This window comes from Bombyx mori, chromosome 1 (assembly GCF_030269925.1).
Source record: "Bombyx mori chromosome 1, ASM3026992v2".
Lineage (NCBI taxonomy): Eukaryota > Metazoa > Arthropoda > Insecta > Lepidoptera > Bombycidae > Bombyx > Bombyx mori.
Genome location: NC_085107.1, coordinates 5761577 through 5784716, shown reverse-complemented (window position 1 = coordinate 5784716; position 23140 = coordinate 5761577). Strand labels below are relative to the sequence as shown.

At 36.4% G+C, this 23140-nt stretch overlaps 4 long non-coding RNA genes across 4 annotated transcripts; 2 read left to right on the top strand and 2 right to left on the bottom strand.

The window, feature by feature from the left end:
- Window positions 1-564: 564 nt before the first annotated feature.
- Window positions 565-1977, bottom strand: LOC119628877 (uncharacterized). The gene is made up of 2 exons (XR_009973131.1): window positions 1770-1977; window positions 565-1619 (listed from the first exon to the last, which is right to left on the bottom strand). It is a non-coding gene; the product is annotated as an uncharacterized LOC119628877 (long non-coding RNA).
- Window positions 1978-5283: 3306 nt separating this feature from the next.
- On the bottom strand, window positions 5284-7800 carry LOC105842181 (uncharacterized). Its single transcript, XR_001139923.4, has 3 exons — window positions 7680-7800; window positions 7509-7584; window positions 5284-7388 (listed from the first exon to the last, which is right to left on the bottom strand). It is a non-coding gene; the product is annotated as an uncharacterized LOC105842181 (long non-coding RNA).
- Window positions 7801-15861: 8061 nt separating this feature from the next.
- On the top strand, window positions 15862-17964 carry LOC110385818 (uncharacterized). The gene is made up of 3 exons (XR_002431067.3): window positions 15862-16144; window positions 16603-16640; window positions 16743-17964. It is a non-coding gene; the product is annotated as an uncharacterized LOC110385818 (long non-coding RNA).
- Window positions 17965-19970: 2006 nt separating this feature from the next.
- LOC134198861 (uncharacterized) lies at window positions 19971-21569 on the top strand. The gene is made up of 3 exons (XR_009973113.1): window positions 19971-20157; window positions 20236-20352; window positions 20728-21569. It is a non-coding gene; the product is annotated as an uncharacterized LOC134198861 (long non-coding RNA).
- The last annotated feature ends 1571 nt before the right edge of the window (window positions 21570-23140 follow it).

The window sequence follows — 23140 nt, the reverse complement described above, 5'->3', positions numbered from 1 at the left end:
TTTATGACCTGACTAGGTAGATATGTTTTATAAAGATCTTAGAGATTAATCAATATTTTGTAGTGTATTTAAAGGAAGCCTTGAAAGGGCGATAATACGGAGTACAACTTGAAAATGAACATGCGCAGAATTGGAATTATAGAACGCGCCGAAAAGAAGAACATCGACCTTTCCTCCACCTATTGTGGTGGTTAAAGGAAGAAGGTTCAAGCGAGAACTCATTTATGTAGCCAGCGAACCCAGGCTAGAATTTTCGTCATCTTGGGTACTTTGCCAATGTCTTCAAAGCCCATGTGACGGCTGTATTCTGAATTCTGTGATAAATATATTTTAACAATTTCTATGAAACTCAAGTGGAATCTTGAACGAGGACCACACTGGCAAAAGAAGAGAAGAAAATGACATGTGCGAAAATTGTAGTCCCGCTGAAAGAATTCGAACAATCCCACAAATTTCCACGAGGATTCTAGCGATACCATGTAACCAGCGGGAACAAGTGCAAAAACCGAGTCTTGCAGCTTATCCGTCCACTTTAAGCTAAGGATTCAGTAATAAAACACAACATTACTACTACGACACCTCAGTTTACTTGTTCTAAGATTAAATACACACAAAAATATTGAATAAAATTTATAAGATGAATTAATTTAATTGATTGGAATATAATACTAGAACGATTAAATACGTAATTATATTGTAACTAAATGTGCATGTGACACTGTAATTGAAAACGGTTTACAACTAGAGATTATGGAATAATTCACACCAATAACAGTATTACGCTAATTTCACCAAAGTACATATATTCTTAATCCTGAGACCTACATGACTAACGTAGCTGCTCCAATATAATATAATTAAATAAGAGATTATAAGACTTAAAACTAAGAAGTATCATTGAAGTATTATTCGTCGTTCGCATGACCTGGACAGACCTAACCAATACATAAAAAATAACTAATAAACTAGAGACGTGATGGTGCACTCGGCTTGTTGTTATTGTTGGAGCACGAGTGACACGCGGAGCTGAGTCCGCCGCGTCTCCGCCAGAGCCTCGTTCGCTAGTCGGCAGGGTGCGCCGCGGGCAGGAGAGGTTGACTTTGGCTCAGGAGGTCCAGGAAGAGCCACTTACACCCCTAACTAAAAACAATTTTTCATAAAACTATAGACGTAATTAAACGTGCATCACTTAACAATAAATCATTCTAACGTCTAATCAAACCTAATCTTAACATAAACCAAATGAAGTTCTATACAGATTGCTACTTACATTCTATTTGTATGCACGTATTACAGGTGACATTAAAAAAGATATTACAAAAATTATAATACATGATATTATACTAAACAATGTTCTAATGAATTTAGTATCATGTTCTAATGAATCTAAATCATGTACCTACTAATGAATTTAGGTTTCGCACGATCTACAGAATGTTTCTTGTTTCCCTGAATCGTTATTATTTTAATTAAATATAGATTAAATATAATTAAATATTAAATTTTTAATAATTAATTATATTTAATTATTCGCAATTCTTCTTTCTTGTCATCTAATTTCAGCTTGAATACTTTATCTACACGCCGCTCCCAAGTGATTCTTGAAGAGCATAAAGTACCTGAAAATGTATCAAAATTTTTTGAACAAAAACAATGAAGTTTTTAACATAATAGTAGAAAATTTAAAACATTTAAAAAAAATATTTTTGTCGCTAAGTACTGAATTTATTCGTTTTTTAGTAACTGTCCAAATAACAAAAATAACTCACTTTTATCTTGGATTTCAATCTTCTATAATATTTGAGTCTGAATGTAGACATCTCTAGGAACAGCAACAATTGGTAGCTGTTTTTTTTTGTTTCCTGTAAAATGCATAACATTAATACAATTTTAAGAAACAGATTATGCTTAATGAATTATTGAATAGCTAAAAAATGTACCTTATAAAAGAGCGGTTTTACTCTTGCTACTCGACGTACCCATGCTTACTCGCCACACCCTAGCTTTCAACAAATTCATTTGACGCAAGTGCATTACGATCCATCAAAGTATGCCAGAGCTAGAGTATATTTTTCGCAGGTAGTAGGACCTCTTATGAGTCCGCGCGGATAGGTACCACCACCCTGCCTATTTCTGTCGTGAAGCACTAATGGCGTTTCGGTTTGAAGGGTGGGGGAGCCGTTGTAACCATACTGAGACCTTAGAACTTGTAAATGTCTATGGGCTCCAGTAACCACTTAACACCAGGTGGGCTCTGAGCTCGTCCACCCATCTAAGAAATAAAAAAAAGAGAATTTTTGGTTTCATTCGTCATATTAATATGATTTTTTCACATGGAATGTAATATAAATATTAACTAGATATACCTTGAATCACCTATCTAAAATAAGTTGTAGATTATAATAGTAATAGTTCAATCAAACATTGTATTTTGTTAACAAATATACTTGCTCTTACAAGTTTTGTTAATTTCCATGACAGTTGCTACTGATTATTGAACATAATTTTAAAGTAATTTTATTTCGGTTTATACAACCAGTTAAAATGAAAATCTAAAAGTCACGATATACGTTGGTTTTTTTTCATTTATTGGCAACACCGTAGAGCTTGCAACTATCGTAGTTGGATTTTTTGGCGGGAACGCGAGAAGTGAAGTTATGTGATTTATTTTATTTTGTCTATTTAGTGTTTCTTCAGGTTTAAATGTGAATAACGGTGGTTTATTCACTGTTTAATATCTGTGAAAATGCACATATGTGGGAAAAATGAAACAAAGCCACTGGACGTAGCTTCTCGGGATGCTCCAAAAAGTCCACTGAAAATTTTCAGTAAATAACCACCATTTTACTGAGATTATATTTCAACCCATAGCATCTCATCTCATTTTATTTAATTTCATCCGAATTGATCTCAAATTAATCATCTTCATTTCATTTCATTTCACTCCATATTATAATTTTTCATAAAAATAAGAATATAAATTAAAATAAGACATGACTTAAAGGTCTTAGTTACCAGGTCATAAAATCCTATAAAAAAACATCCTATTTTTTTTATAATGGGGTATGTTGAAGTTCCCGGATTACCCGACATTGTTATAGATTAATTGCCGTAGAACATAGACACCATAACCTGAATGCCACCATGAATATATCATGAGGTCGAAGCTCCAATTATATTGCAATTACATTACAGTTGCCCCACCCTTCAAGCCTGAACACATGCCCAATGCAGAATGGTTGAACCTACCTGCTCTTAGCTAAAATACACCCTACCACCTAAATCTGTATCTAAAGTGTCTTGGAACAGGTCCCAAATTTGTTTTCCTCAAAGGTTATTGCTACAGTGGTGATTCAACGTGGCCTCACAACATACTGTTGTTTACTACGGTATATAACAGCGTTGTCGTTAGCTCTGTGACTTAACAAACAGACGTGCTTTATTGTTACCTAGTCAGAGGATTCGCTTGTGGCCCGGAGGCCTTCCTGACTACACTTTTTTTTTACTTACCTATGCTGATAGTTTTGAGTGGCTATTTTAGCTTCGCCTTGACAGGTAGGTGAGCTCACGAGGCCCAAACCGGAAGTGTTGCTAGCCTTGCTTGTTGTGTGGCCCTAGCAAGAGCAGTGCTTCGCAGAAGCTACCACCGGATCGGAAACGCGACCCACTAAGAAAATCGGGCGAGAAACTCAGTGGGTAGCCCTCGACTTCACAATTTGTGCTTGTAAGTAAAAATTTTTAGGAACTGCCAATACTTAGTGAATGCTACTGTCATCGGATCGGAATTGCGATCGACTAAGAAGATTCAATGAGATCACGCTGATATTATGGGCTACGTGTTAGATGGAATTCATCAAGGAATTTTATGTGTACGCGTAACTTGGTTTTGCTGCTTGCGCTAAAACTAGTAGCATCCAATTGCACCGAGAGTAGTTCGGGTGGATCCCTCAGGATATATTTAAGTGAAGAATGGTAGTTAGCTGCTGCGTATGCAGAGTCTAGGTTGTAGTCAAATATGATTACAATAAGGGAACTATCTAGCCATAAGAAGCGTTCTAACGCTGCCTTCATATAATAACATCTAGATCGTCATAAATTCCCCGCGTACCAATTTAGTTCTATTCAAACTTTTGAAGACTTGTGCGGTCACTGGGAAGAAGGACTCCTCTGTCACAACACCGTGATTCCGTGGAGTATCCCTGTAACTGTCCAAGAGTATTGGGTTTCTTGACAATTTCACGATCAAAAATTCCAATCATTGATATTTCAAACAGCGTTCAGTATACGTGTCAATAGGAAAGTAAAGCTACTAACTAGTTCCATTTGACTCTATACAGAAAAAGAACGTTCGAAATGTCGATGATCCTGTTCTCACGGATCTTCTGGGACAGCTGGGACTAAGGAAGGACTACTCTCTGTATTTTGTATCGGATGTTCCATAGGGAGGTTCTGAAGAGTTGTTTGAGAGGATAGGACCATCTCCAACAATTCTATTTTGCCATCGAGCATTGCGAGATACTGTTTTTGTCTCTTTTTTTTTTCCGAGCGTTATGACAAGACCTTTCTCGTACATATCTGTAAAGTAGTCTGCTGCTCCATTTGTCGACCTAGAAAAGCAATAAAGAGACTTTGTTTTTACTGGTGGTAGGACCTCTTGTGAGTCCGCGCGGGGTAGGTACCACCACCCTGCCTATTTCTGCCGTGACGCAGTATAGCGTTTCGGTTTGAAGGGTGGGAGCAGCCGTTGTAACTATACTTGAGACCTTAGAACTTATATCTCAAGGTGGGTGGCGCATTTACGTTGTAGATGTCTATGGGCTCCAGTAACCACTTAAGAGCAGGTGGGCTGTGAGCTCGTCCACCGACCTAAGCAATAAAAAAAAATTCTGGTATAGTCTAGGCCACTATTGCTAGAAGAGGATACGTTTTGACTAATAGTGATGATGTGAGTTATCACTCTGTCGCCACACATCGTACTACTCTACTATTAATCTCTTTCTGGGCATAGCACGCCGCCAGAGGGTGCCAAACCATGCCTCAACGCATTCAACATGAGGCTGCTAGGATTTTTATGAAGTATCGAAGGATCGAATGGTATCGAAGCACAATGGCCAAACGCCAAAGGAAGGTCTGACTCGCCTTAATAAGAAGTAAGCTGACAATGTTTATATGGATAAACGTAAACAGAAGAAGCACAACTTCGATTATTTAGTTATTTTTCTTTTATAAATAAAATTTAATGACGATTTTTCAAAACTTCGAGGGTATTCAATAAAACATCGGTTTTCACTACACACCAATTTAATTCTACGATTAAGATACACAAATACGTTTTTAAAGAAATCAGTAAATACGTGAGATTAAGTAAATTGTTCAGACAAATTGATTAGATATGTAGTTATAATATAAATATGAAGAAGTAAAGAACGAGTTGTATACCAAAAGCCGTTCACATTTACCCATAAGTATTGTTCCAAATACTAAACTCCATTTCAGAAACATGGATACATACTAATCATAATAATTATTAATGACACAAATATCAAAATCTTAATGTAAATCGGCCTACAGATAGCTAGGTATCCACATTATAATAATGGATTCTTAGATTATATTAAAAATGACAAAGATATTGAAAACTTACATCTAAATCGGCCTTGAGAACCTATAATATTTGCAAAGTGCATCATTTTAAAACCCCACTTTAATATTTATGGGCGAGTACATAAAATGACAGCAATATTATTATTAATCTTACACATAAATCTACGATATATTATTATTATTAAAAATACGCATTAAGGAAGTGTACAAAACTGTTACAAAAACACTTGCCAAATGCGTATCGAAAAGAAAAAAAAAAGTTGCGTGGTCGCGCGCTCGATGATGTTTGTTGCTTGCGGTCAATGGAACCTGAGTTGTCGGTTCTTGTGCGACCACGCCTCCGCCAGAGCCTCGTTCGTTGGTCGGCAGGGTGCGCCGCGTGCAGGAGAGGTTGGCTTTGACTCAAAAGGTCTAGGTAGAGCCACTTACACCCCGAACTAAAAGAACTTAAAATACGAACATTAACTAACGAAAATTGCAAATCAGTAAAAACTTACAAAACGAAACGAATCTAAATATACAATAAAGACAAAAATCGGAGAAAGATCTTAAATCACAGTACATACAATAACTAACGAGGTACATAGCAACGTTAAACTTAACATTGTACTCTCATAATTATGTAACATCAACACCATTAAATCCCTTGCAAACATTAACGAAGTCACGTAGCAGGTACACACCGCCGACTGTCTAGCATACTGAATAAAAATCCCTCATAGATGAAAATGTAAAAAGAACATATTCGAAAATGATAATAAACGTCAAGAAGGTATACCGGCCTGATTTAGAGAAAATATAGTCAACGTACATAACATTGTCATCTATGAGATGCCGTGCTGGCGACGTTCATGCGTACCTACTTCGTGAGGTGCAACATTCCTCATTCATATTTTAACATTGTGTTTATCGTTTTAACTTTCAATAATGACGTGGCTGTTACGAGCACATGAGCCAGAAAGCACACTGCGCCCGTGAACAGCAGACGAACTAAATACACAACGAATATGCAATGTGATAAATGTTGCACATTGGTAGCTATCACACTCCTGTCTCAATCCTCTATAACCAGGAGAGTCGAAGGAATGTGACCTAGGCTGTAGACGCCTAGTAGGGGGATACAGATAGCTTTCAAGTCCGGAAGAGTCTTGAGGGAACCCCGAGAGGCTCGACCTACATACAGTGGCATGAACTAACTATTTTTATTAGAGTCACCCGACCGGACTCCGTCCTCGCCTTGGGCACAAATGTAGATTCGGGTTCATCGCAGACATGCGAGATTGCACTCGCAGTCCGGATAGGATTATAATGATAAAATCAACTTCAAAGTAAGCGAGTAATCCCACATAAAGCTAACACGACGATAGAACTTTTAATTTAACAGTAAATGAAAATACAAAATGATAGTTTAAAAATCATTATGAAAACATTATACCCCAATCCGAGTCGTACGAATCCACCGATGCGATGTTGGTTTCCCCCGCAAAGTCATTAGTCGCCTTTTACGACACCCTTAGACAGTAGAGGGTCGGTTCTATTCTATTCAGCCGGAGACCGCACGGCCATGTTACCGTTTAAAACCCTGAGTATTCAAACATGACTCTTGACTTCTAAATTCTAATCATGGTGAAGAGGGTTATTATCAAATAACTCAGCCGTCTGGATATTTTCTGCTCTCAGTCAAGAAAGAAAGATCTAGTCGTAAATACACCTCATTTTTTAACATTCTACAGTTGATCTGTGCAAGCAGCCGTGTTTCAGTTCATTGTTAAAACAATGTCCATCTGTAAAAAATGGCCATGTTGTATTATAATGTAACGCCATTATTTTGTTTTATCCAAATGCATTGGGTTTTTTTCAACGAAAATAATTAGCCCTCAAATAAAAACATGATACCTACTTACATTTGAAATGTCGTCGACTCGGACAGACCATCTTATTTTCAAAAGGAGATAAGTGTCGGTTTTGCAGGCTGGATCTCTGTAAAAGAAAAAAATGCATTAGTAATTATAAAATACATTTTCATAAGTCTTTCATTTTCATAGATGACGAGAAAGTTGAAATTTGAAATTTACCTTCGAATTCATGTTCTAACCGATGAAAAAGATGAAAAATAAAATTGTCTACTTAAATTAAAATCGAAATTAAAATAACTAAATCTTACAGAATGACAGCTGAGCTAGCAGTGAAAGAAGCGGTCCCGCAGACGACGCTTATAAACTATACTCACCCCCTAGGGCAAGGGGAACGGAAATTTTCCAGAAAGTTCTGTAGACGCATGCGTAGTTGTAAACTTAGGGGGTTCTGGAGCGTTCCAGACATAATCAATACTTGTACGTGGGACGGGTTTCGAGTATTAGACGCCATTTTGTGATCGCAATTTTCGTGATTGAAAAAATCACAATTTATAATAGCCAAATACAAAAATTCACAGCATTTCCTTCAATAAATATAAGACAGCAATATTTTCTTCTGAGGGTCACGATCCCATTTATCATCAGTTCTATTACGTTTAAATATTTCTTGCGCCACAATTAAACATCCTTTGTACGTACAATTAATTTTGCATTCAGATAATATTAAATAAATAGCCGGGAAGCGAGGAGCCACATATTAGTTATAGACTAAATGTAAAAAATCTAATTTACAGCTGAAGTGACAGGCTTTATCGTAAAATGTACCTAATATTATTTCCTCGATTTAGACGACCAATATATTGTGTGTCGGTCGTAAACTCATAGAAACGTACATTTTTATGAAGTTTTTGTGAGGATATAATTTTTGAGAATTCATTTGCGCCGTAATAGTTTATTGCATGGTACTACGGACAATGTTTACATTTTCTACTTGGATCTCATATTCATTAGACCTCAAGATAGGTACGGCAATCATATTGTCACGTCTATAGGTGCCGCTAACCATAACACATCAGGCAGGCCATGAGCTCATTCCCACGACTATGGAAAAAATAATATAAAGAAAAAACATACCTCTACTTAAAATCCCTTCGGAAATATAAGGGACATGACCAGTATATTGCTTTTGTATCTGCATTTACTGACAATTCCTATTATTATTACATTATTATTCCTGTTTGATGCAGCTGTTGATCTGTAAAACAAGCGAAACGGGTCCGTCAGGGATTGCTTGCATGGCCTTACAATATACTTATATACAATATTCACTAACTAATAATAATTATTATTTATATACCTACTGGATTTCGAATGATCTATCACATAGTCACTGAATCAAAACCGAATTTAAATTTGCTTGTATCTTTTAAATAATCAGACGTGAATAATTTACAAGTAATTTTAAGAAACACAAGCGCTATGCAGAACTTGTTCGCAATTTATGAATATTCTTTTATTTAGTGTAAAAGTTCAGAGAAATTACTGGAAATCGCATTAACGGCCGATGCGCTTAGGAAATATTAAATTGTGCGTCATTCGTTTCACATGTATCACATATTATATTATACGCATATTATATTGTGTAGTATAAAATAGTCTACTATGCCAAATGTAATGGAAAGAAGTTGATTCCGTACAAAAATTTCGCATATATCATTTAAAAGATTACTTCAGTTTCAAACAACATAATAAAATATAACTTATAGAAAGGGCTTAGCATATTTAGTTAGGTAAATTATAAATCACTATGCTATTACTTTTTAACCGATATCTGAACTATTTCAATTAAGTGTAAAAATAAACGAGATAATTTGCAAATTGCACTAAATAAATTTATTTACATGCAATGATATGTACAAGTTTTTTTCTTCAAAATGTATTTATATTATTAATACGCCATATACAATGTACATAATAATATAGATAAATACTACACTACATCTAAAATATTTGTTCACCAAGCGATGGCGTGATGGCGGCGGTTGCAAAGGGGTGGCGAGCAGCCGCTCGATATTTTAGTCTGGGTCTACTTGGATTTTGCGCATAGTCACAACATTTTATGTAAAAATTGATGAATTTATTTAATATGCCGCGCCATGATATATGTCTAGAATAGTTGTTATTAATAATTATTATTAATTATAAGCGTGGTACTGTCTAAGGAGGTCTTTTCGAGGTTGTAATAAATATATAAAAAAATCGCAAGATGCGGACCCGAATGCAGTGAGAAATTATTCATACATAATAATTACCAAGCCAAAGTTTCGATTACTAATAGAGTTCTGGTATAAATTCTTGAAAGTAAATTCATAGCTTACTTATTATCGATACTCATGTCTTACTTTCAGCGCTAAATGATATGGACACCACAATAATAGCGCTTATATTACGAAAAAACAAAATGTTTATTACATCTGCAAATTTAAATCTTTTCATGTTTGTCAGACTAAGGTTGACGAGCGAAAACAGCTCTTAATATTATATGATAAAGCTGAAAACGCTTAGCTAGGAAAACTTAATGCACTTCGCAAATTTGCAATCGCAGGACGTTCCTTCCTTTCGATCGATATTTTCGTCTGGCTAGGGCTTGGTTTGAGCTTCGCACGTTTTATATTCGCACACGTATTAGTTATAGCACCTATAGCATTAATTAAAAAATCCATGGCACGCTACGCATACGCTACGATGCGCTTCCGTGTTAAAAATTATTAACAATAAAAATCGCCAGCGAGTGAGTATATGCATACCCGTTATCATAATTCAATATAATTCAATAGCTTAATAAGCAAAAAATGCATTCCGTATCGCACAGATAAAGCTTTCACAAAATATATATTTTTATGTAAGCTTAGAATAAAAAAAATAAAAAAAAATACTCACAATCAGTACGTATACCACGGTGGCAACTTAAAACGAGGGGGATCTACACTGTTCTGACGTGAATCCCTAAAAGTAAGTTGGTAGCTTACGCGTTACAACGGATCAATACACGGGTCTCTTACAAAATGATAAGGGCAGAAACCATGCGCAAAAACCACATTACTAACATTAGAATTCCAATCTCTCTCGAAGATACGAACACAGAAATATGATAATTAAATAAGTTTAAAACTTTCCTAGCGCTCGTTACGGGAATAAAAACTTACACGAAGGTAAAATCTAGAATGTCTAAATTCTGTCAGCTTACAATGACAGTTTTCGCTCATAGGAACTTTGTGAATGCTGGTGGTAGAAACAACTTGACTGATGCTGCCGCATAATCCTCGTGTCTCCCATTTTGAAGGAATAGCCTCAAGTGTAGTCCCAAGGTTTGTGCGGCAGTTGCTTTATATTGTTTATGGATAATGCGGTGGCCGTGACTCATGTCTCCATCTCGGATAAGAAAGTGAGGTATGGTAGTCTTATCTGATTTCAAGGTTTAAACTAAATTTTATGTAGAATTATATACCTCCGTAGGCTCCGAACTTGACATTACTGAAATTTTGGGTCATGTGGGTGGACAACCTCACGGCCCATCTGGTGTTAAGTGGTTACCGGAGCTAATAGACATCTACGACGTAAATGCCGCAACCCACCTCGAGACATGAGTTCTTAGGTCTCCGTTTTTACAGTAAAACGGGTGCCCACCCTTTCAAACCGAAGCTTACCCGTGTGGGTAACCTACCCGTGCGGACTCACAAGTCACACGATGTCACCAGTAATTACACAAATTATATTTTTGCGGGTTTCATTTTTATTACACGATGTTATTCCTTCAATCGTGAAAAATTAACAAGAACGAATTTCATCAGAAAAATTGGTACCTGCATGCGGGGTTCGAACACCAATTGCCCTTTCGATACTACTGCTAGTGTCTCGTCACCAATTAGGTGCGGTAACTCCATAAAAATCTTTGGCCAGCCGTTACCGTGGGCTTCGAAGACTAAGTGCTTAGGCGGATCTCGACACCCTCGACAGGGAGATGTCATTCTGGCCCCACATTAAGTCAATACGCCACCGAGTCGCGTTCCTACTCGGTCAACTCTACCCCATGATCTGCAAGCGAAGTAAATTGTCCCTTCATAACAAGGTGGCACTCTACAAAACTTGTATACGTACACAAATTAACTGTCTCCAGGTCATCCTATCCCGTTTCTGCGGATAGCCGTCGGAACACCGTGTTATGTGAATGTAGATCTTCACGACGACCTAAATCAAGTACCGATACGTAAGTATCGAAGTAGCGTTCTGGCGCTTCTTTAAGCGTCTGAACGCGACAAAGACAAAGCGGCACCGAATCCCCTGGATTCACTCTCGGTGCTTTTAGGCCTCTCAAGCACTAGTCACTGTCCTCGTCGAACTCGTCGATTACGACGAATAGTTCGACGAGCGAACTAACCCAGACCACAGCTAACACAGCCCACTGAGTTTCTCGCCTGATCTTCTCAGTGGATCGCGATTCCGATCCGGTAGTAGATTCCGCGAAGCACTGCTCTTGCTAGGGCTAATGTTAGCAAATTCTCTCAGGTTGAGCCCGTGAGCTCACCTACCCGTCCGGGCGTAGCTGGAATAGCCTCTTAGACTACTGCGAATAGCTAGAGGGGAAAAAAGAACACCGATGCATCACTTGATACGATTGCAGCGGGCGTCTTATACTTTAGGCCATGATGACTTCTAAACGATAACTAACTTCTAAACACACGACTAAATAATTGACAAAGCTTAACTTAAAATATTAATATTTACGTATTACGTTCTGATCATTATAATTCTGTGTTGAGATGACGGCTAATAGAGGAGAATGGAATAGAAAAAATCGCTGTGCCGAACCCACCTAGTGGGATAAGGTGGAGACAAAGAAGAAGATTATAATTCTGTGTTTTCCTGTAATTGAGGGCTAAGAACCATTTCAGTAATAAAAATAATTGTATTGTGTTTAATAATTTATTTTGTTGGAAAACTTAAATAAATAAATAGTTCTTTATTCACAATGCGGCTGTTATACTAACTATATGATTCAGCCTTCGAATTCATTGCTAAGATTGTTTTTGGATTGACTCTAACATTTAAAATCTTGTCAGCTTCGATCAACAATACTTGTAGGCCTTAAGCTCGCTCCTCTCGTTCGCTACACCGCCCACACTATACCCTAGCAAAGCACGAAACAATTGACCGGCACATCTAGTTACTTTTGTTACACGCGTGCATGTTATAATTAACGAAAGCTGAAATTTCGTTTTCTCTTTGGCAATAATGAAAAACAACCGAATTACAATTATAATGTCATAATATAAAAAATAATAATCAATATAAGAATTATAGTAGATATCTCACATTGCTAAGACTTATTACAATACTGTATGGCGAAAATAACTTTGTTTGTTTGTTACGCTTTCACGTTTTAATGGTAGTCATGGATTATTATGAAATTTAGCATACGCGTTTTAGTAGACCAGAAAAGAAAATTCTTTATCCAGAAAAAAAAGGTATGAATTTTTTCTACATTTACCCAAGTGAAAGAGTGGGTAAAAATTAACAATAAAATAATATAAAGTACAATATTCCTATTTTAACTATCGTGAATGGGTAATTAAGAACATGTAACCAAACTAAAATTCTAGAAAAGTCTGGAATAGATAATAATCGATGACATCGGCGGCAGACGCCATTTTGTATGAAAACACAAAATGGCGTCATGTTCCCTGAAGCTGGGTAGCCTAGAGTTAAACCCATCTATGAGATATACGTTATATCTAGAATACTTCGTAAATAGTAAAAAGTTAGTGCGCAGAATCCAGACACGCTTTAGGTCATTGCCCGTTGCAAGTATTGAGCGATTGCACTCGTATCTACTCTAATTTTACCCTTTGGTGAGGAATACGTGGTCTGAAATATATTCAATATATTCATAATATTTTTCTCAATAAATTAATGATTTTATTAACTTTGAAGAAAGTAAGAGGATAGCATAATGATGGATGTTGTGTAGTCGCTGATGCTGACCACAAATCAGCAATGGCACGAACATAGCCAAGTCGCTATCACAGCTTTTATGTATTTACTAAAATAAATGAAAGTATAATATAAAATAACCAATTTTATTTGAACTTTATAGATTCAGGAGTTATCTACGGTGATGCCATCTTAGGTCACTTGACTTTGCAAATAAATAGAATAGCGTGGTAAATTTAAAAATAATTAATTAACCAATCACTATACTAAAACTCAGAAATAGCTTTTTTTGTTTGTTTTATGTATCTGTATATGAACGCCTACGTTATATTTTCAAGATTAGAGATTTGTCAGTCCTGCGTGAAGATCGAAGGAGATGAACAAGGCGACTTTGACGCTTTTTTTAATACAACTTTAATTTTGTCAAGGCTTTATTCATTACTCATTAACATAAATAATAAAATAGATCACGTGACAATCTGATCATCTGATCCGAAACTAGAGTTTGAAACCAGATACTGAAATAAAAAAGTTTAATTAAGTACTTATACATGCGTTAAATAAATACATGTTAAACACCCACCAAGAGATAGCGTTTAGGCTTTATAAAACTAAACTCGATTTTGAACAGTACTCGCCGGCTATGCACCTAGTTCATATGGAAATGGGAACGCTCAATTCTGCAAAATTTCCTCCCGGAACAATTTCGACGTTCCAAGCTATTTTGGTCGGTTGTCTCCAATTTCAAAGAAAATGGATGTGAGGCTTAGTATCATCTGCTTTAACGAAGACACTCCAGAAGGAAGTGCACCTAAACATCTACCTACGAGGGGTATTTAGTAAATAGGGATAATGCGAGCCATGCAAAGAGCCATGCTCGGAGTTTCTCTGAAGGATAAAATCCGGCATGTGGTTGTTCGACAGAGAACTAAAGTCATCAATCAACATAGCTCAAAGAGTCAGCAAGCTAAAGGGGCACTGCCCATCGCTGGAGCAGACGGGTTCTCGAGTGGAGACCACGCAGCGGAAGACGTAACGTGGGACTCCCCCTGGCTGAGTGGTGCGATGACCTCCGAACGGTGGCCGGCAAAAAATGAATGAGGAGAGCCATAGACCGGGCTCAGTAGGGTGGATTGGGAGAGGCCTGTGTCCGGCAGTGGACGACTGTGGGCTCTTGATGATGATGATGATGTTAGCGTCGTGTCGGAACGTGTTCTTAAATTGACTGATTTGCTAGATTCATAACTAAGGACAAAAATGTCGTCGCCATTATGACCCAGATACGAAAAATCACCCCATGACTTGGAAGAGACTGTCATCTCCAACTCCGAAGAAATATAAGGCCTTATATTAGGTATATAAATATAAGGATTCGAATAAGTAAAATCATGGGCAGTTTTTCCCAGGACAGACAAAGGGTGGCAATGATAGAATAACTTTGTCATGAAGCCACTATTATGGGGACTTTGTATGTAGGACAAATAAGAAAGTTGCATGAGGAAATACTACTAAAGCAACGGGGTGGCAAACTCATTAAAGTTGTTTTGTTTTACCAAGATTACGCCCCTAGCTACTATTTCCGCAGTAAAAGGAACATCTCAGGGGCCTGAAATTTGCAGATGACGCAGTAGTCGCCGCGGTACACGTTTTTTAAGGAATCAGGAAGATTTTTTTTAGAGGGATTTTTAGATTTAGAAAAAATATATACAAAGTGGATATACGTCGAAAAATAAAATAACATTGCGTCATACACATTATCACTTTTTATTGAACACTCTTATTAAAACATTATCAGCGATATCTAATATTGCCTTTATTTATGAACGACGATAAAAATCCTATCTTTTCTCGTCTGATAGCTAAAAAATGTCTAAACTATGTCTTAAATAGATCGAGACTGGGTATCCTAAATAATACCCATCATCATCCGTTGTTTGTTTTTTACTTAAAATTGGTTGAAAATTTTGACTTCTCATTGGGGTTGCCGGGGTACTTGTATTCACAGTCCAACAATGCGGATTTAAATGCTGCTTAAAACTAATAGGTTTATACCCACTCTACATACATGCAATATTTCCACATAATCTATTTTTTTAAAGTGTTATATACATTCCAGAATTTTTCTTCGATTGAGCGAAAACCTTGAGCAGTCATAGTTGGTACTACAATAGGTGGCGCGCTAGTCGTTTTATATAAACAGTGTTACCATTTTTTGAATTATAAGTACCTAGGTTTGAGATTGAAGCTGGATATTTTGTTTAATAAAAAATAATATTGCTACATACTTATTAAAAATGAATTAAAATATATAATCTCTCAATTATATACATTTATTTTGCTTACAAAGTCAAAGTTACTTGTGCGCATGCGTCAATGACTTTTTATAAATTTTCTAGGGTGTGGCAAGTTTATTATTGATCCATGGCGCTCACCGACACGTACTTCAGTTTCAATTTTATAGCTCTTAGAAAAGGTGCAGTATTTTATTTATAAACAAGGCAATAAGCTAATACTATTTTTTTTTTATATATTGTAATTACAGTAATAAAATTACAAGCAAAGAAGTAGCAGAAAATTACGAGTCTCGCCTACCGACCGAGTTTTATCGACGCTTAGTCGACATTCTTGCATTCTGAAGACAAAAGTATTGCAGACAATGTTTTCAGCTCCTACGATGGATGTATACAAAAGAAGTGAGTGTATTTTTAATAACTAGTTTTCGCCCAATAATTGAAGTTCGACCATGAGATTTATATTTTTTTTAAGTTTTAAATTTATTTACATTTAATGTTCCTTTTGTTTTGTTTTGTCAAAGAAATTACTGTATTAGATCTAAAATCAGAATAGGCCGGTTGTTTTCTCTCATTCCAAATTCCACTCTTCAGATTTTATTGAAACCGAGCACCATGGAAAAAAAACAGTTTAAAGTGATTATCGGAGTCCATAGACATCTACAACGTAAATGCTGCCTTGAGATAATAGTTCGAAGGTCTCAATTTTTACAGTACAACGGCTGCCCCGCCCTTCAAGCCGAAGCGCATTACTGTTTCACGGCGGCACGGGAGTGTCTCTAAATTAATTACACTTAAATATTTATTAAAGAATATTCAACGATTTTTCAGCTATCAATTGTCCAATTTTTCTGTTGCAGATTTTGTGAGGTCCGTTCTAATGTCCAGTTACGTATAGGTAAGATACTGTCTACAATGAATACACGTCATTGTATAACTAACTATATACGCGAGTATTAAGTATACAATGGCATTATTTTTATTAAGTTTTTTTTCACAGGTTTCATGACCGGCAGATGGGTGTCATGATAAATTGTGATTTGAAATGAAAAAAAATTATCCCAGATTCAAATCCTTGTCCAATCTGCAGGACCGGTGGCCGAAATCAAGAAAAACATGAATTACCAAAAGCAACGATTCCCTAATGTTAATTAGTACGTGCATTTAGGCCGTTGTAGCAACACACCGGTTTTGAATGACGTTTTTCACTTTAGATCGAATCTTTTGCTTATCTACGTCTACCAACATTCCATTCCGTAGATTTTTAGCTGTCAACTATCGGTTTAAAAAAATACGTTTCATCCTTTGGTCACTCTAACACCAGATTTTTCATTGCATACCCTTCTAGTACCCTTCTAGTACTAAACGGGTACAGGAGCCCTCTCGTCTTCCGCTATCCACCCTGAGACATGATGTCTGAGGCTGTCCCGACCTTCGAATCTGAACACATCCTACCCGTACGGGCTCACTAGACGTTCTACTACAAGTGAACCGGTGCTGGCTTTTTATTTGTCACCGTAGGAATCGTTGCCAAAATATCCGTCCTAAATAATTTGCGGTACTAGTGGCATAGTTTTATGACCAACTCAATGTTTCAAAATAATGCATACTTACTTGTAGATTTTTATATGAACTTCGTTTAGTTAGGGGTGTAAGTGGCTCTTCCTAGACCTCCTGAGCCAAAGTCAACCTCTCCTGCCCGCGGCGCACCCTGCCGACTAGCGAACGAGGCTCTGGCGGAGACGCGGCGGACTCAGCTCCGCGCGTCACTCGGGCTCCAACAATAACAGCAAGCCGAGTGCGCGATCACGTCTCTAGTTTATTAGTTATTTTTTATGTATCGGTTAGGTCTGTCCAGGTCATGCGAACGACGAATAATACTTCAATGATACTTCGTAGTTTTAAGTCTTATAATCTCTTATTTAATTATAATATATTGGAGCAGCTACGTTAGTCATGTAGGTCTCAGGATTAAGAATTTAATATGTACTTTGGTAAAATTAGCGTAATACTGCTATTGGTGTGAATTATTCCATAATCTCTAGTTGTAAACCGTTTTCAATTACAGTGTCACACGTACATTTAGTTACAATATAATGACATATTTAATCGTTCTAGTATTATATTCCAATCAATTAAATTAATTCATCTTATAAATTTTATTCAATATCTTTGTGTGTATTTAATCTTAAAACAAGTAAACTGAGGTGTCGTAGTAGTAATGTTGTGTTTTATTACTGACTCCTTAGCTTAAAGTGGATTTCAGTCTTTTCAACCACCAAAGCAATAAAAAAAAAAAAAATAAAAAAAAAAAAACCGCAGTCCTAATATTGTAAAACAAATCTTAAGATCAAAGCGACGGGAACTTACAATTTGGTGCCGGCCTTAAAAATATCTACAAGAAAGGACGTTCAAAGCTCAAATATTCACATTAAAATTATATTATATTATATGTGGCGAGGTTTGAGGTAGGCCTTTGTCCAGCAGTGGACGTCTGGGGGCTGAAAGAATAGAAAAAAAATTAGGTCTGTAAAGCAGAGTACAAGGGATTTCTATAATCTGAGTAATCTGACAGAACCGGACTGTCAATTCCAACCGTTATGTCAACGATGGCTGATAGATATGGACAGAAGACAATCGACTTGTACTAATCCATTGATCCGATATCCAGTATAGGAGACAGGCGCCGGCAATTCTGCCAGCTTCTGTATACAGTTCGAGTCCGTCAGAGCTAGTTTGGTGATCGACCAACGCGTTTAACAACGTGCAAGCTGTCATTATGAAGAAAAACAATAAGTCTATGAAGTAGAATGGGATAGATTAGTTAGATGGAGGGGGGTACTAGGCATCTAGTTACGATATCTTTCAGAAGTCGTGGTCTTTCTGACTCTAACTGTGTTACGACAAGCCCGATTTCGCACCAAAGCTGTATTTGTCCCACCGTGCTATGAATGGACTTCCTGAGGGCATTTCAGGTGACTCTCGCGACTAAGACCTCAATATGCTCTTCGTAAAGCATGATTACGTTGTAGATGTCTATGGGCTCCAGTAACCACTTAACATCAGGTGGGCTGTGGATCGTCCACTCATCTAGGCAATAAAAAAAATGGACCCTAAATTGGAGCTCATCAGTAAACAGGACTACAGATTAGTGTTTTCTTCCCAGAGCAAATATTCACAAGCTCACTGTAATATTCGCCCATAATCTCAATAACACAATTTTCTCACTGGAGCTCAAGCAAGCGGTCTACGAGCATGAAAGTTATCTTCGTGCAGTCTTCTTCCCGCGGTTTGGTTACTTACAAGCAACTGATGCTCTTACTGGAGCCTTTTAACTGGAATTCGCAACAATTGGTCTTGTTGTTTGGTGGTCAGAAGAGACCTGTCTGGGTAATAATAACCTTGATATCACTCAGCTATTCTGTTGAGTAGATACAGCTTGGAGTAGGTATGCCTAGTGTCGTTGAAATTTCCTCTTTCATTGAATAGTGTCATCGGTGCCGTAACCGTTTAGTATATATGAAAGAGGACAAATGTGAGAAAATTAAAGTAAGTCGCTATGTGATTTCTCAGGTTCTTCCTAAAAGCTCACTGAAGTCTAAGGAAATTTCCACTATTTTACTGAGACTATTTCATTTCATCTCATGTTATATATATTCGTTTAATTTTATCCCATTTGATTATAATCCCAAATAAATCAACAACACCTTATTCCGATAGGTATAAATTTAATTTTTTATATATCATAATATGTAGACATGTATTTTATTTAACTAAATATAATATATTTATTAACATTACACTGGTAGCATCATATTAATCCGATTACCATATTCATAAAATAAAAAGGATAAGAAGAAAATTAAATAGGCTTCTACCAAAATATTTCAAAAGTGGCCAGTATTTTTCAATTTGAAGAATTTTATGGAAAATGTCCCTAGATGGCGTTGTTCTGAGTTAATCAGAAAACAGCGCTTAGAAAAAAAATTGAGCTTTCCAAATTCTGAATTATTCAAGACCAGCAGGTATTCTATTAAAACTAAAACAGGTGAATTTGTTTTATTGATAAGTTCTCTTCTAATTTGTGCTAGTAACTAGATGTTCCATAAAAAGACATGATCAAGCCGTATTTGTTTTTTTATTTTGATTTCTTTGATTTGTGAAAGTCTGATAACTGAAACTCTTTTATCGATTTGCTGTAGCATTTATTTAGATAGTTAGGCATAACGCTATTGTTTGTTTGAAAAATTTCAAAACAGAACTCTCGAAAAGTTGTTACATGTTGAAAATTCGGAATGCGCATGTGTCAAACGACTTTTGTGAATCCTCCAGGGTGTGGCTATTGATCCGTCGCCATACTAAGAACGGTCCACTGATATGCCCCTTTAGTTTCAATCGGACCGCTCTTATGGAAGGTACCTAGTGCTTCTTAAGCCATTAAATAATTAAATTAAGAACAATTGAAAATTAACTTTACGCTGATTATTTTACAGAAAACAATAACTGCTGTGCTGCCTGACGATGCCCATCCTCTGAAGCTACAATGATTGCAGACAACCTTTCGAACACACAATATGGCGTACAGTATGGACCTCAACAAAATATAATACGTTAGTAAATTGTTTACTTATTTCTTTCATAATGAGTTTATATTACTTTTTTGCAATTGTCTTAAATATTCAATTAAATATAATGAGTGTAAGGGAACTGTTCCTGAAACTATCATTGCTGTTAGCAGATATGATAATGATAATGAACAAGAAATATCCATATTTCTACTCCGTACATAATATAAAACAAATAAACTAAATAACGAACAGAATCTAGACCCGAGTACATAGTTTAGTAAATAAATACTTTATAAGTTGACAAAAACTAAACAGTTCAGTGCCTTTTTCTCCTTTTTCTTAACTTATTTATTTAGTCAGTTACGAGTTTTCGTGGATCGATTAATATTTTAATACTATCTTACTCTGAAATTACAGGACCAATGTCTACCCGGATGATACTAAGACTGCTTCTGATCACAGTGGCCAATATAGATTATCGATCAAGAAATATGATTCAATACGTTACCGAATTCATGTTTCGGCCCGGTCTGGATCCTGAACAAAAAGATATTTTGAAAGAAGAAAATAAAATTTTGTTATTTAAATAAAAATAAAAACGTCAAGGATCAATTTGATCCCGCTCGAGTAGTTGTTACAATGCTGCCTATGTACATGTATTGATAGGTTGTATGTAAACTTCAATTAGTTAGGGGTGTAAGTGGCTCATCCTGGACCTCTTGAGCCAAAGTCAACCTCTCCTGCCCGCGGTGCACCCTGCCGACTAGCGAACGAGGCTCTGGCGGAGACGCGGCGGAGACTCAGTTCCGCGTGTCACTCGTGCTCCAACAATAACAACAAGCCGATTGCACCATCGCGTCTCTAGTTTATTATTTATTTTTGATGGATCGGTTAGGTCTGTCCAGGTCATGCGAGCGATCAATAATACTTCAATGATGTATTACATTTTATGTCTATGTCTATTAATCTCATATTCTTATTAATAATAGAGCAACTTTAGTCAAGTAATTCTCGTAATTAAGCATTTCAATTAACAAGTAATAAGTAGTTCGAGACGGCTTTTAATGTGGAATTAAGCATTATAACATCATAATCTATAGTAATAAGACATTTTTAAACAATCACACGCACATTTTGTTATATTAGAATTACATAATATATTTAATCAAACTAATATTATATTCCATTCATATTTACTAATTATCGTATCTCATTGTGGGTTTTACTAGTAGAATGATTAAACTGAGGTGTCGCAACCATATTTTGTTTTATTATTTAGTACTTTAAGGCACAAATTAACTTATTCCTACAACTTAAATTAAGGTTTTGATAGAATAGTAATTCATTACTAATTAATCGTGAGTCTTTTGATATCTTTCAAAATGATATATCATTGGTTATCAATATTTATTACACGGCATTTTGGTTGGTTCGTTTATTTACTGTAGGTACCCAAAGATATGAGGTCCATGACTGAAATCGCAGTCAAGTTGCGCCATCGTCGGACTCATCGCGGTGGACTACGTGGTAATCATATTTTAATATAGACATAAATATGTGCGCAGCAAAACTTTGAAAGACACGGCTACTAGGTGATTATAAGTTCAAAGCGACGCGTATTAACAAAATTCTGTCGTGTTGCTTTTGACCAAAACCATTGTGACTTTTTCTGTAAAATCGTTAAACTAGATAAAAGTTTATGTCTCCATCTCAAGAACTGTTACTGCTCAACTGTGAGTCCCAAGACTAATTTGCTTGTGACTTATGTGAAGGTAGCTGCTCTGGGCACGAGCCCACCACCTTATGACCCTTAGGTGTGGCTCCCTAGTTCCTGCCAGATTATCAAGCTATGATCTACTATCATCGACTGCTACGTGAGAAAATTGTTAGCCATAAAGTCGATTGTCGTAGATCACAGTTCTACAAGTCCTTGATTATCTGAAAAGGGACTAAGGCCTCGAACTGTTTAAAACGGTCCTACATGGTCAACGTCTCAATTGTGTTTTATAATGTCTTTCATAATCCAAAACAGTTAATTTTTTTTGGCAGTAGAAATTAATTAAGCTGGCACCCCACCACCACTGCTGAAACTTAGTTCATGTTACTTATTCTGAATTACAATTTAATAGTAAAAAGAACTTAAAAATAATATAATATGCGGAAGTTACAGAAATAGACAGGATTGTGGCACTTATATACCAGTGCGAATTTTAAATTGGCCACCAGTAGGTATTACGCAAATTTATAAATTTTGCAGCTTTGACTTATATTATAACACATTATTCGGCGATTTCCTCCTGACCAAAAAAATGTGCGTATTTCCTTTGAAAAATAGGTACCTGCCTGCAGTCGGGTTGCTTGATACGAGTATGAAACAAAAGATACGTCTATTAGTATATGATCAGTTAGTTAGGCTGTGATCTGTTATACTACTGGCTTATCACCCATGCGTTGTAGACGTATCCTCACCTATATTCTTAACTACTAACTCTAGAAAGTTTCTATCTTCAATACTTATAGTCTAAGTTCACACGTGTACCAGATTGTGATCCTGTCTATTTTGACCATGAAGAAATAATTTGATTCAGTGTCCAAGGTAGAGAAGTCGCTACACAATATAACTGAGAATTCAAACTCACATTCCAATGGGGAAGTGGAATTCACGTTGTGACATCTATGGACTCTGGTAACTTTTCTTAGTAGCAGACAAATTATATGGTACCTAATGGTAAGCAGTTATCATTGCTCGTAGCCTTCAGCAATGCCAGGGACACCGCCAATCTGCGTTCTACTGCTACATTACTTAAAACCAGGTGATCAATATCAAAAC